Source organism: Globicephala melas, chromosome 11, assembly GCF_963455315.2.
Source record: "Globicephala melas chromosome 11, mGloMel1.2, whole genome shotgun sequence".
NCBI classification, from domain to species: Eukaryota; Metazoa; Chordata; class Mammalia; order Artiodactyla; family Delphinidae; genus Globicephala; species Globicephala melas.
The window spans coordinates 56,367,313-56,382,693 of NC_083324.2; positions in this window are offsets into that span (position 1 = coordinate 56,367,313).

A 15,381-nucleotide genomic window follows, 5' to 3' on the forward strand; every position below is an offset into this window, starting at 1 on the left:
AACTTATACATGGATTTTTGACTGTTGGGAGGGTTAGGGCCCCTTACCTCCATGTTGTTCAAGGTCAACTGTAGTTATTGCCTACAGCTCCCATTGTTAAATATTTTGAATTTTACTCTGCTTTGTGAGCTAGGAGAGTGTCTTCCTTCTTAGTTTCATACAGTGCTCAGCATAACATCCTGCTTTATATGTGAAATGCATATACTAATTGATTGGGGAGGAGAATGGAAAACTCCAGCTTCTTGTTTAGGCCATCAGAGTAGTGGAGGGCCAGCTTGGAGTTTCCCTACAAACTGTATTTGGGTGTTTCTAGAAGAAAATTTAGAACTCAAATTCTCCCATTCACTCCCTTGGGGGTTCTGAACTGAGAGAGGGCACACAGAAAATCAATGACTGGATAGGAAACAGAATGCCCTCTGGTTATAGAGAGCTGACCAAAAGGCTGATAACCTCAGGAAGTCTCTGCTGGAGGCAAAACCCAGAACTGAGGCCTAAGGTATCTGTTAAGGACTGAATGTTTGCATCTGCCACCCCCATAATTCGTATGTTAAAGACCTAACTCACAATTATGGGGCCTTTGGAAGATAATTAGGTTTATATGAGGTCATAAGGGGAGGGACCTTCATGATGGGATTAGTGCCCTTATAAGAGATACCAGACAGATATCTCTCTCTCTCCCGCTCCCCACTTTCTGTCTCTACCTCTCTGTCTTACCCTCTTGTTCCCCTTTCTCCCTCCCTACTTGCACAAAAAGAAGAGGTCTTGTGAGGACACAGCAGGAAGGTGGCATTCTGTAAGCCAAGAAGAGAGCTCTCACCAGAACCCAACTACATTGACACCCTCATCTCAGACTACCAACCACTGGAACTGTGAGAAAATTAATTTCTGTTGTTTAAGCCACCAGGCTATGGTATGTTTGTTATAACAGCCTGAGCTGATGAAGACAGTGTCCTACTCCCCACTCACTGGATTTTCATGAGAGACCCCAGACCCACATGCAGAGATTTTGAAATGGAGGGGACCAGTGTGCCTGAGTCCACCCCAAGAAGGCCAGTGGCCTAGAAACAGAAAAATGGTCTATTTCCCCAGATACTAAGAATAGAGGGGAAAGGATGGAGCCTGGTCTCTGCCTTCAAGACACTGCCCATCAGTGTCTCAGGTTTTGACTAATCAGAACTCCTGTTCTGGTGAGTGAGGATGATGGAGGGAAGACAGGACCCTGTTGTGTGCCTTAGGATTACCCAGAAGACACATTCCTACAACTGTACCAAAAGAGGTGGGGTTGGGCTAGAAGTGCAGTTTGCCCCTGGCATGGTGGGGGTGTGGGAGGGAATACCCATCTTCTCTCCCCATTGGCTCTGCATCTCCCTACCTCTCCCTGGGCTCTGATGAGATTTGGGAAATGGCAGCTGCAAGCCCAGTCTCATGAACTTACCCATTAGGGCTATGCTTCTCCACCTCACTACACATTGGAATCACTTGAGGTACTTGGGAGACGATTCTGATTTAATTTAATTCTAGGATGTGGTGGGTATCAGGATTTTTTAAAGCTCCCCAAATGAATCTAGTGTGCAATCAAGGTTGAGAACAGCTCCAGATGAGCTCTGAGTGAGCACCTGACACAGATCTATCTCACTAACTTGTCTCATGATTCTGACCTATCTCACACTCCTGTCTGGGCCAAGTGAATGGATTCACTACACATGCAGACACATAAGGTCTTTGCTCAAATTGCTTCATTGTTTTGTGTTTCAACAGACTTGCTGGACCAATAAGGATGAATTGTTCCCTTGCTGTGCCTGAGTTACTACCCAATGAAGTCCACATAATTTCAAAAGATGTGATACTGTCATACATTCTTGGACAATATGCTCCTAGATTCCATTTTCTGGATCACTTCCTTCCTCCTGTGTGAAAGGACTACAGCAAACATCTAATTTTCCTATCTTTTTTAAAAACAAATAAATTTATTAGCTGTTTATTACAAACCAGGTACTCTGATAGATGATTTTGAGGCACAGTGTGTCATTTAATCTTTTTTTATGTTTTAATTTTTATCAAAGTTGTATACGTACCTTGTTTTAAAAGTTAAATGAAGCTTCCTATGGAAGTAGGAAGGGCACTTTTATCCCTTCCCCAGTCCCCACTCCCCAAAGGCAACCATGTTTACCCTCAGCTGTTCTAATATTATCCACTATATGTCCACATAACAGGCCTACCCTGCTATTCTTTGATTTTCCCCTTTGAGAGATAATCTGTTGATTTCCTAAAGTGAAAGATGAGGAGTTAATTCTCACTCTGCCTCTACTACACTCACAAATACTTCCTCTCTGATATCCTAATTAAGGCATAGACTTTGGTAAATTTGATCAATACTCAGTTAATTATGTAATATTACCCACAGCTGAGCCATGTAATATGCTGATTAGATTTTCTTGCTTGAATAACTTCTTGCTTTCTCTGGATTTAAGAATTATCTCACTTTTTTATTTTCTTAATTTTCTGTGTAAATTATAGTAATTTATCTTCAAACTCTCTTCCAGAAGAATACATCTGTGACTATGTTCAAGTTTATCAGGTAATCCATCAAATTCAAGGTCATCTTTCTTTTTAGAATGATTGCTGGTGGTGTCCTCTTTGTGTTGCTCCAATCTGGACTTGCTGTGCACTGGACATGAGAGCTGGTGTTTGAGGACTTCCCTCATCAGCATCTCAGGTATTACCTTCACCTCTCTCCTGGGTTGGATCTCTGGTTTCTAGAAACTCATGTACTCCTCTTTCTTGGTTTACTCCCTCAACTTATTGCAGTATGTCCTCTAGTAGCTTCTTAGCAAAGTTGTATGGGAGGAAAATCATTTGAGGCTTTGCATATTCTAGCTTCACAATTGATTGATAGTTTGCCTGAGTATAGAATTCTTGATTGGAAATAATTATCTTTCAGAATTTTGAAGACATTGGTCCATTATCTTCTAGGTTCTAGGATTCTATTGAAAAATCCACTGCCATTCTGAAAACCATCCCTTTGTATATTATGTACTTTTACATTCTGAAAGATTTTAGGATTTTTTTTGTTCTCACTATTATGAAATTTCACAACAATATGCCTTGGCAGGAAGTTTGTTTTTATTTATTGTCCTGACTCTTGTCAGGATCTCTCAGTCTGGAAATTAGTGTTCCTTAGTTCTGGGATATATTCTTGAATTATTTCTTTGACAATTTCTTCTTTATTTTCCATGTTGTCTCTTTCTGGAACTCCTATTAATTAGTTGTTGGATGTTCATGACTTATCCTCTCTTTATTATGTTTTATTTTCTATTTTCCTTCTCTGTATTTTAGTTCTACTTTCTGGGTGTTTTCCTTAATTTTATCTTTTAACTCTTCTATTGAGGTTTTCATTTCTGCTATAATATTACTATTTTTTTCAAAACCACTTTTTATTCTGTTTGTTTTCTCTCTTAAATAGCATTTCATTTGTTTCATGGATATAATATGTTCTTATCTGTCTAAGGATATTTATAGTATTAACTTGAAGTTTGATCCTTCCTGTACAGCTCTGGTTCCTCTAAGTGGCTTTTCCCCCTGTGTGTTGTTGTTTTCTGTATTCTTCATATTAGAGATTTTCCTTGAATGTTGGTATCATTAATTTTTCCACTTATGTTTAATAATGGGACTCTAAAGTTGATGGAAGCTCTGAATGTGTGTAATGACCAGCGTAGGCTCTGGGTTACAGAATCCCTGAGGTCAGTAGATTTGGATATTTTCTGTTAAGTTGGTCAGAGTTCTCCAATACAGGCTCTTTCAATCTCCTGTCCAGAGGCAGGTATAGATCTGATTGCCAATGTTCCCAGGGTAGAGGGCTGGACACGTAGGTGGAGAGCATCTTAGAATACTGTGAATTCCTTCATTTAATCTTTTTTTTTTTTTTTTTTTTTTTTGTCATGGATCCTCTCTGCTGAACTGTGCCTAATACTCAGATAAAGAGACCCTGCATTTTACCTTTTCCAGAGAATAAACTTCCAGACTTCTGCCAGGATGGGAGAAGGGCATCTTGCCCAAGTACATGGCGTGGGAGAGGGGATATAGGAACCCAACCACTTTTCACACATCCTTCAACCAGTCTCCTTGTATCAGCATTCTCTTCACCTCCCACTTTCAGAGGGTTTCATCAATTCTTGGACATTTTGATGAATCTTAAGCTAGCTTTCTCCACTGTTGGCTTAAGATTCAGCTTTCTTGAGTTTTCCAATTTGATTGCCACTTGACTATTTGTCTTCGTGTCTCCAAAATTCTGTTTTTTAATTTCCTTTTCTGCTCCATCATTATAATTTTACTTTTATTGATGCTGCAGTCAGATTTTAAGAGGACTGTGTTCAATCCACCATCTTTATATAGAAGTCATTAAATTCTCACTATATATTAGTGAGAATATATATATAATCTATTATATATGTATACTATACATATTAGATTCTTCACCATGTCTTGGTAAGAAGATAATCCCCATTTTACAGCTGAGAAAACAAAGGCATGACATCACCCAGTTAGTGCAAGATTCAAACCTAGATCTTCTGAGTTCAAATCCATTGTTCTTTCCATCACCCCATTCTGCTTATCTTAAACTTAAAATGTGAAGAAAAAAAAGTTGGTCATGATATTTCAGTGACACTAGAACAAAGGATGGAGTAGCAAGCTGAGTATAAAACAAAGTAGAATTAATGAAGTAACTAAAGAAATAAAACTTTGTTTTACTCTGAAGATGTAAAACTATGTATCTCTAAAGAATTTCCCTAAGTAAAATGGAATCTAGGTTACCCAGCCAAAAGAATACATGACCGAACTCCTGCCAAAACGTTGCATCCTTTAACCCCAGAGTTACTAAAGTTAAATAGTTATTTCATTCTAAGTAACATAAATCCACTTAAGTTGGCTCTCACACAGGCAACAAGAAATCATCTCATGAACACTCAAGGACAGGAAACCTCAAATCTTATGTCTAAAAATTATTAAATCTGGAAAAAGACTAAGTTAGAAAATTGGTTTGCTGGGAAATTTAAAAACATAATAATTTTAAGTTTAATGGTTATTAAATGCAAACAAAGTGTTAGGGCCATATAGGTTTGGTTTCCTGTCTAGAAGATCAACATGAAAATAATTTCCAAAATATTTTCTTTCTGTGTATGAACATCATGGAAACTTCTGTGCAGAATTTAGCATAGTTCACTTGCTTGAACCATGTTGTGTTACTAATTTACATTGCTGGATATTTTGTTGTTGTTTTTTAATTTTTAAACTTTCATCTGGAAATTACACAATTTTCGCCAAAAGAAAATTCTTATGCATATTTCCTGGCTCTGAAATATGGTTTTGTAACCACAGAACAAATATTTCTTTACCTATTGATTTTTTTCCCCATTTCACAAGCATGTGCATTTTAAATGCCATTCTGCATGGCTCTGAATGGTACCCTCCCTTAGCAGAGTCACTGATAGAGCCGTGAGGGGCTTAGTGAATATACTAAATATGCTTTCCAAAAATAGATTCCAATTCTTATACATTTTCAGCAATGACTGTTGTTTGAATGTTTACAAGGTAACATAGATCAAATTTTGAGACTGACCATTTGGTGGTGTCTCCTAGATAGCTTCAACCCATACTGGTAAAAGTATATCTATCATTATCAATTGATATTCCATCCTTGTCTGAGAACTAAGTTAGGATTAAGTAATATTTTGAACAGCCAAGTTTGTTCTGTTTCTTGATTTTGTCTATGGAAAATCCTTTCAGTTGTGTTCAGATCTGGCTTTCTTCTGAGCTTGGCATTTCTGCTTTGGTTCCAAACTGTGAATTACTCTAACCGAAGTAATGGGTTGCTTTGAGCATCATTTTTTTTAAATTGAGGTAACCCTGTTTTATAACATTATATTGATTTCACTTGTACAACATTGTATTTCAACTTCTGAATATACTATAGTGTTGAACATCATTTTTAATTGGAGAGACAGAAATTCCAGCATAGCTCCAGATCATAAGTCTTGTTGCCAAAAATTTTCCCGAGTGACAGCAAGTGTGTATTTGTGATTTATTGGAGAGTTTGGGTGTCCCAGAATGATGAGTAGGAAAATGAACACTTTAAGGCAAATGGTGAACTGACTCAGAGAGGCTCCTCCAATCCTTTGAGGTCACTTGCCCTCTTAGGAAGGGTGTGTGTGCATGTGTACGTGTGTGTGTGTGTGTGTGTGTGTGTGTGTGTGTGTGTGTTTTCTGGAATTACAGAAACTATGATCACTGGCCTATCAGGTTCCATATTGAACCTCTGGTCCCAAAATGAAATGGCCAACATTTCTGTGCTCAGAACAGTTAAAGTCCCTAAACAATTTTCAAAGTCTTTTATCCGAGACATTTCTATGAGTAGGCACAGAGATTCTGAATGCATCATACAATTGGACTGAAGCCTGGAAATTTACCCCAGTGTGTTTGAACAAACCATAGCCCACAAATACCATATTTTTTATATTGGAACATTCCTTTCCTTTTTTAAAGAGACTTAGCATCTATCTTATCCCTTTTGCACATTCTTGAATAGTTGAAGTATCAGTCTCAAAAGTCTTTTCAAAATTTCACTTTTATCCTTTTACAAGACTAGGAAACAATAGATCAAGAAGGTAAATGCTGGATCCGCAATTTAAACTGTATTAAACATGTTTTTTCAGCTTATAAGAATCCTTTATCTCTCTGTCTGTCTGTCTGTCTCTCTCACACACACAAAACACATGTAAACAAGCACATGCACACATACACACAGTATATATAACATGAGTAATAATGTTATTTATGGAGTTAACAATGTCAAATGATTACAGTACAGTCTATTTATTATATACACTCACATATACAGATAATATATGAGTACACATCTTTTCTGCTTTAGTTGATCATATAGTGAGATGAACTATGTTGATATGGGAGGACAGAATCAGGTAAAATACAGTTGAATCTGATGATTTCAGATATTTTCTGAATAACTGCAATTATTCATTCACCAAACTTTTGAATATTTTCTAGATGTCCCAGACTCTGTTCTAGGCTTTTGGAATATAAAGATGAAAACCATCTGCCTTGGGCTTCCCTGGTGGCGCAGTGGTTGAGAGTCCGCCTGCCGATGCAGGGGACACGGGATCGTGCCCCGGCCCGGGAAGATCCCACATGCCGCGGAGCGGCTGGGCCCGTGAGCCATGGCCGCTGATCCTGCGCGTCCGGAGCCTGTGCTCCGCAACGGGAGAGGCCACAACAGTGAGAGGCCCACGTACCGCAAAAAAAAAAAAACATCTGCCTTGTGTAGGAGAAAGAGGCACAAACATAAGTTACAGTTCATGAGACAAATATTGTAAAGAAATTTCTGAGCAATGTGCTAGGGGAGTGCTGTAGACTGAATGTTTGTGTCCCCAGAATTCATAGGTAGAAACTGAATCCCCAATGTGGTGGTGTTTTGGGGGTGGGGTGTTTGGGAAGTGATTAGGTCATGAAGACAGAGTCCTCGTGAACAGGATTAGTGCCCTCATAAAAAAGACCCCACAGAGCTCTTTTGCCCCTCCTGCCATGAGAGGACACAGCAAGAAGACAGCTATATGTGAACCAGACACTGAATCTGCCAGTGCCTTGGAGTTCCCAGCCTCTAGACTGTGAGAAATAGATTTCTGTTGTTTATAAGACACCATGCCATGGGATTCGATTATAGCAGCCCAAACTGACTAAGACAGGGAGCAAAAATTTAAGCTACTATCCTACATGATGGAGCTTTCACAGAAGGGACACATTTCACTTGAAACGTGAAGCATGAGCAAAACTAGCCTGGCTTAGAAAAGGGTCAAATGCATTCCTGGAAGAAGTGCTACATCATGCCAATGGGGGTTGAGCAGATTTTATTTATAAGATGCCCAAAATATAAATCAATTGATTTTTGTAAGTGGGATATTTTTATTTATGGAGCCATCCTTGGAGTCATCTTGGGCTCCTCCATTCTCACATATACCATATCCAAGCTGCTGGCAAATGTTATTGGCAAAATCTCTATGTTCAAAACACATCCCAAATCCCAAAGACCACTTCTCCCCATCTCCATTTCTACTAGCTATCATCTCTTGCCTGGACTACTACAAAAACATTTGAGTTGGTTGTGTTGTTTTTCTGTTGCTGTGTAACAAATTACCACAAACCATGCACATGTATTATCTCACAATTTAAAACCATGCACATTAATTATCTCACAGTTTCCATGGATCCGGAAGGAGTCTGGAAATAGCTTAACTGACCCTGCTCAGCATCTGACAGTCTGTAATCAAGATGTTGGCAGGCTGCATTCTCATCTGGAGGTTCAACTAAGGAAGGATCCACCTCCTAGTTAACTCAAATAGTTGGCAAAATTCAGTGTCTTGTGGTTATAGAACTTAGGGCTCAGCTTCTTACCAGCTCTTGGCTGGGGACTGCCTTGCCCATAGGTCCTAGAGGTCTCTGACACATGGCCCACTCCTAGGCCATAGATGGTTTGCTTCTTCAACAGAATCAAGAGAATGTCTCACATTCCAGTCTGCTAAGATGAAGTCTTATGTAATGCAACATAACCGTGACATTGAATCCCATCACCTTTGCAATATTCTGTTCTTTAGAAGTAAGTCATAGGTTCTGCCTGAATTCAGGGAGAGTACCAATACGAGGGTATAGCTTATTAGAAATCAACTTAAAGAGTGTCCACTACATTGGTCTTTCAACTTCACTCATGTCCTCCAACAGTTTATTCTCCATGCAGTAGCCAGAGTGATCCTTTAAAAATGAAAACTAACAATACCATTCTTTTGCTCACAACCCTCTACTGGCTTAGAATAAGGCCTATGAGATCATGCATATATGAACACTGGCTACCTAACTTGCTTCATTTTTCACCAGTCTTTCTCCTGCTTATTTCTCTTCAGCCACATGGGAATCTTTGTTGCTCCTCAACCATGCCAAGCACGCTTCTGCTTGAGGGTCTTTGCAGCTATTTTCTCTACCTCAAACACTACCCCAACAGAACTTTATGATTTGAACCCTCTCTTCATTTAGGTGTTTGTTCAAAAGTCACTTTCTCAGAGAGCACTTCTCAGAATCCTCCAATCTAAAATATCCCCTCCACTATGCATCTCTACATCTTTCCCATACCGTATTTTATTCCTAGCTCTTATCTTGCTGTGTATTTTAGAATATACTTGTTCATCTATTCATTGACTGTCTCTTCCACTAGAACTTAAGCTTCATGAGGACAGGGACCTTGTCTATCTTATTCACTGTTGTTTTCCCCGTGTCTACGTCATTGCCTAGAATTAAGTTGGCACTTAGCATCTTGTGTGTGAATGAATATTGAAAGGAGTTAAGACACAAAATAAAACTTTTCAAAATATTTTATATTGTCATTGATAATATGTTGAATTCTTCTAGCAAGTGGTGACTAAACCCTAAACTATATCATGAAATCTTTCTCATGATTTGGTTTTATTGGAATAGTGAAGAACAATCAATATCTCAAGTGAGATTTAAAGTCACCTGGGCAACCTCAGAGTGGTTGATATTTCTTAGTTGTCAAATGATCAGAATTAACATTACTAATAGTGGAGAACTGGACTTTAACACAAAAGGAGGCAATAATGGAAAAAGAAGAGATAAAGACATAAGACATGTAGAAAACAAATAGCAAAATGTAAATAGCAAAGGAAATTCTACTTTATCAGTAATTACATTAAATATAAGTGATTAAACACTCCAATTAATAGGCAAAGATTTGTAGAATGGATTTTTTAAATGATTCAAATATATGCTGTCTACAAGCAACATACTTTAGATTCAAGACAAATAGGTTAAAAGTAAAATGATAGAAAAACATATACCATTCAAACGGCAATCAAAAGAGAGCTGGACTGGCTATATTAATATCAGACCAAATAAACTTTAAGATAAAATTTTTACTAGACAAAAAAAACAACACATTTTGTAATGATAAATTGGTCAATGCATCTGGAAGATATAACAATTATAAACTTATATGTACCTGACAACAGAGCCCTCAAATTCATGAAGCAAAAACGTCAGAATTTAAGGGAGAAGTAGAAAATTCAAGAGTAATAACTGGACACACCAATACTCTACTTTAATAATGAATAGAACAGCTGGACAGAAGATTACCATGGAGAAAGAAGATTTGAACAACACTACAAACCAACCTGACATAACAAACATCTATAGAACACCCAACAAATGCTAAATACACATTCTTCTCAAGTGAACTTGGAGTATTCTTCAGAATGGACCATATATTAAGCCTTATAAAAGAAGTCTTAAAAAATTTAAAAAGATTGAAGTCATACAAAGTATGTTTTCTGACCATAAAAAAAAATGAAGTTAGAAATCAATAACAGAAGAAACTCGGGGAAATTCATAAATACTGGAAATTACATGACACACTCATAAACAACTAATGGGTCAAAGAAGAAATCACATGACCTTAGGAATACTTTTAGATGAATGAAAACAAAAGCACAACATATAGCATAACTTATGGGATACAATGAAAGCAATGCTCACTTTATAGTTCTAAATGCCTATATAAAAAGAAAAAAGCTCTCAAATCAATAACCTACCCTTTCACCTTAAGAAACTAGGGAAAGAAAGAACAAACTTAACCCAAAGCAAGCAGAAGGAAGGAAATAATGAAGATTACAGCAGAAACAAATGAAATAGGGAATAGAAGAACAATAGAGAAAATAAAAACACCCAAACTGTGGTTCTTTGAAAGCACCAAAATAATTGACAATATTTAGCTAGGTTGACAAAGAAAGAAAGAGGACTCAGAGTACTAAAACCAAGAATGAAAGAGGTGATACTATTACCAACCCAACAGAAATAAAAAGGACTATAAGGGATTATTATAAACAATTGTATACTAACAAATAAGATAACCTAGATGAAATGGACAAATATCTAGAGTGCCAGGAAAAATCAATGTGGAAAGAATAGTCCAGCAAATAGTGCTAGGTCAACTGGTATTCACATGCAAAATAATGAAGTTGGTCACCTACCTCATAACATATACAAAATTTAACCCAAAAAATGGATTAAAGACCTAAATATGTAAGAGTTAAATCTATAAAACCCTTATTAGAGTAAGCCTATGTGTATATCTTCATGACCTTGGATTAGGTAATGGTTTCTTAGATATGACACCTAAAGCATAATCCGCCAGAGAAAACATAAACTGGACTTTATAAAAATTTAAAACTTTTATGCATCAAGAAAGTGAAAAGAAACCCACCAAATGGGAGAAAATATTTGCAAATCATATATCTGATAAGGGTCTGGTATCCAGAATATATGAAGCATATTTATAGCTCAATAATAAAATGCAGCCCAATTAAAAATTGGGCAAAGGTTTTGATTAGATAATTCTCCAAAGAAGGTAAACAAATGACCAATAGGCACATGAAAGGATGCTCACCATCATTAGTCATTAGAGAAATGCAAATCAAAATCACAGTGAGAGCAATTTCTCACCCACTAGGATCACTTTAATCAAAAAGGTGGACAATAACAAGTGTTGGGAAGGTTGTGAAGAATTTGGAACACTCCAAGATTGCTGGTGTGAATAAAATGGTGATCTTTATTCTGTTAAAAATTCTTGTAATTCTTCAAAATTTTAAACATAGAGTTACCATAACGTCTGGCAATTCCATTGTAGGCATATAGTCAAGAAAATTGAAAACATATATTCACACAAAAACTTGTACAGGAACGTTCAGAACAATATTATTCATAATAGCTAAGAACTAGAAACAATTAGAATGTCCATCAACTAATAAATGGATAAAGAAAATGTGATATATCCATACAGTGAAATATTTTTCAACTATGAAAAGGAGTGAAGAATACTGCTATGACATGGATGAACCTTAAAAACATGCTAAGTAAAAGAAGGCACACACAAAAGGCCACATATGATGTGATTCCCTTTATACGAAATTTCTAGGATATGCCAATTGCTAGAGACATAAAGGAGATTTTTGGTTTCCAGAGGTTGGTAGGAGGAGGGAATGAGGACTTACTGTTAGTTTTCATGCAGTTTCTTTTAGGAGTGATGAATATTTTTGAATTAAGTAGTGGTGATGAATGTATAACCTTGTGAATTTACCAAAAACCCTGAAATATATACTTTTAAAAAGTGAATTTGATGGTATTTAAATTATATGTCAATTTTAAAAAAAGAATCTAAGAACCTAGGAAATTCATAAAGAAGGAATCATTGTGAGGAATCATTTAAGTGACTAAAGAGACATGGCTCTTCGTAGAGTCCACAGCAAGTGTGGGAAACCTCATCCTGTTGCTAGACCTACCTTGGACCTGATCTCATTCAATCTTAGCATTGCTCTGATCATAATGGCTGTGATAGGAGAGAAAACCTTTCCCCCCATTCCCTTCCCTGATGGTGGATGCTGTTCTTCACTTTGTCCAAATGTCCCCCACTCCGCTCAAGAAAGCAATCTGCTACTCCTTTTTTCCTCCATTTTTCTTTCTCATCCTTTCCCCTGCTCTTTTTTTCTCATGCTCCTCCTCTGTCATTCATGCTTTTCTTTCTCTTTTTCCATCTACTCACCTCTCTGTCTCTATTTCCCATCCTTTGTTCCCATCTATTCTTTCTTCTCATCCTCTTTGTTTCCTCTCTTAACTGGCCACAATGTGGAAATAAAACATATTTTAAAGTATTTTTGTAAGACATGTACTTTTTGGCTGTCTTTGCATAGGTAAAAAAAGAAGTGATTTTGATGTTTAATAATTCTTTAAGAAAAAACAGCTCTAAATTAATTACAAGGTTGGTTTTGCTTTGGGAGATGTAACCAGCAATTAAAAAAACCATTATCCACCCATGCTATATGACTAGTTACAAATAAATAATTGAGGTAAGATACTTTCATGAACATTATAAAGTGATTTGTAAATATGAGCAGATACTGCGGGTAAACACTGTTAATATCTAGTGTGGTGGTACTCACTGACAGTTCTTAATTATCATTCAGCTGTTTTATGTGTAGACATGCCTGAGTTAACCATTTAGGCTACAAAGCAAAAGCCTCCCACACAGACAGTTTTGTTTGACGCATAAACCTGATCACATTTACCCTCAGGAATGTCCTTTTTGAATTAAAAAAACACAGTACGGGTTGCAAGCTCGCCTGTTGTGAACCCATCTTCAGAATACCGATTATTCTCTGTCGTTCATCTGGAAGAGCGAGTAAGTACAAAAAGAATACCATTAACCACCAGTTGTCATCTTCAAATAAAATTCTCATCTCTGGCTTGAATGTTGCAATGAAAGAGTCACTGTTTTCTTGTGCGAATAGGTCAAGAGAAATGCTTATTTTTTTCTTAACTGTCATTTTATGAAAAGAGCCTATCCATTTGTTGACAAAACATTAAGAAAACGAACTGGTTAAGTTTCACAGGACTTCAAGATTGAAATTCTAGTGCCCAAAGTAGCAGTGTCAGAGTGATGAGGCATCCAGATAATGATCTCAGAAACCTTCCCAAACAATGTGACTATTTCAGTAGAAGGAGGGAGGGGGGAAAAGACTGACTTAATTCTTTGGTCTGTCCCTAAGAGGCCATCTATCCTGTCTTGGAGAGACAAAGTGCTTTACTGTGAGGATCACTTTGGTGGTGTATTGGTACAACTCTTACTGAAAGATTAGAATTATTTTAAAATGTTAAGTTTTAGGCACTCTGAGGAGGGCTGAAGAACATGGACTCCCATTGACTGGTTCCAGTAGTCAGCCCACTGGCACCTTTAAGATTCCCCCAGCGTCGTTTGAGAAGCTTCGTATTCACTTGTCTTCCTTAAGCCTCACAAAGGCTCTGTGTCTGGGTCTGCTGGCTGTTCAGCAAGAATGTTTCCTCTTCTTCCTGCACACAACGCTAGACCACATTTCCCAGGCTCCCTTGCGGTTAGTTGTGGCTGTGAGTCTGAATTCCAACCAATGGAACACGTGCAGAAATGATTTGTGCCATTTCTGAGCCAAGCCTTTTAAGAGATGGCTATGTCTCCTCCTCGCTCTATTTCTTCCTTTACTGACAGGATGCTGATGAAAGTGAGTCCTCAGGGAAGCGAGGGCTACATGGCACCCAGGACACAGTACAAAGGGGCCTGAGGTGCAGGAGAGCCTCCCATCACCCAGAAACAACTTACCTGAGCAAGAAATAAACTTGTATTAGGCTTGCATATTTTATATTTTGAGGTCTATTTATTACAACTGCTAGGATGACCCTAACTAATAAGGCACTTGAGTAGCTAGCAATTAAAGGAGGCAGCGCCAATGGATGTACCTTCTTGAAACTCATGGGAAACATTTCAGAAACATAATCCTTTCACCTTTTCTTTCTTTTGTTTCTCATTTTTAGTCTACCATTGGCTCACTTTGTATTTTCATGTTTTAACTGATTAATTTGTTGGTAGTGATAGCTCTTCTATAAATCTTGTCACCTCCACCCCCACCCCCCAAACACACACCAAATAAGACTGAGTTTGGAAAAAGTAACCAGGAAAGATTTTCATAAATTCTCCAAGGATGAAAATGAGAGTGATGGGAGCTTAGTGAGTGAGAGGCTGAGTGGTGATTAATGGGAGGCCTCAGGGAGCATACAGGGGCCTTGTTTCCCCGCAATGATGGTGAGAAGACACAACGGCTCATTAAGGATGATGGTGGATTATTTTCAGGTATGTTAAGTTTTTAAATTCTCATTCAACAAAATGCACATTGTTTACATTCCATCTACCTATTCAACTGTCAAAAAGTAGATGTAGGCGTAGCATGAACAGCCTGCTGGATAGCATGAACCATCTAATTTATAGTCTTTTTTTCTTGCTTCTTGGGGATTTTGATTTTATTAAATATGGTAATGGATAGTAACTTAGGGAGCGTTCAGGTAAAGAAACTGATCCAGAGTGCCTACTCAATGAAATTGATCCGATAATTTCTGCAGTTTAAGAAATAATTTATTTTAAATTGTTTTATTTACCTGGATATAGATTAAAATGTGAACATTTTTATTAAAAACACTGTCTTCAATTTAAAATACACAATCTTTGAAGCATTGAGTTATGAGACAAGTGTATATCACATTTTATTGTAAGAAAGCTGAATGAAAAATTCTGGAAATATTTGTTGAACCCTTCTGTATATCAGGTGCTGTTACACTTGTCTCCCATGGGTCAACCAAATCTACATGCTTTATTTTTCCATACATTTTAGTAGTAGAATACACAAATATATACTAACACCTTCCAAGGTTTTGTGACACCATCTTATATAT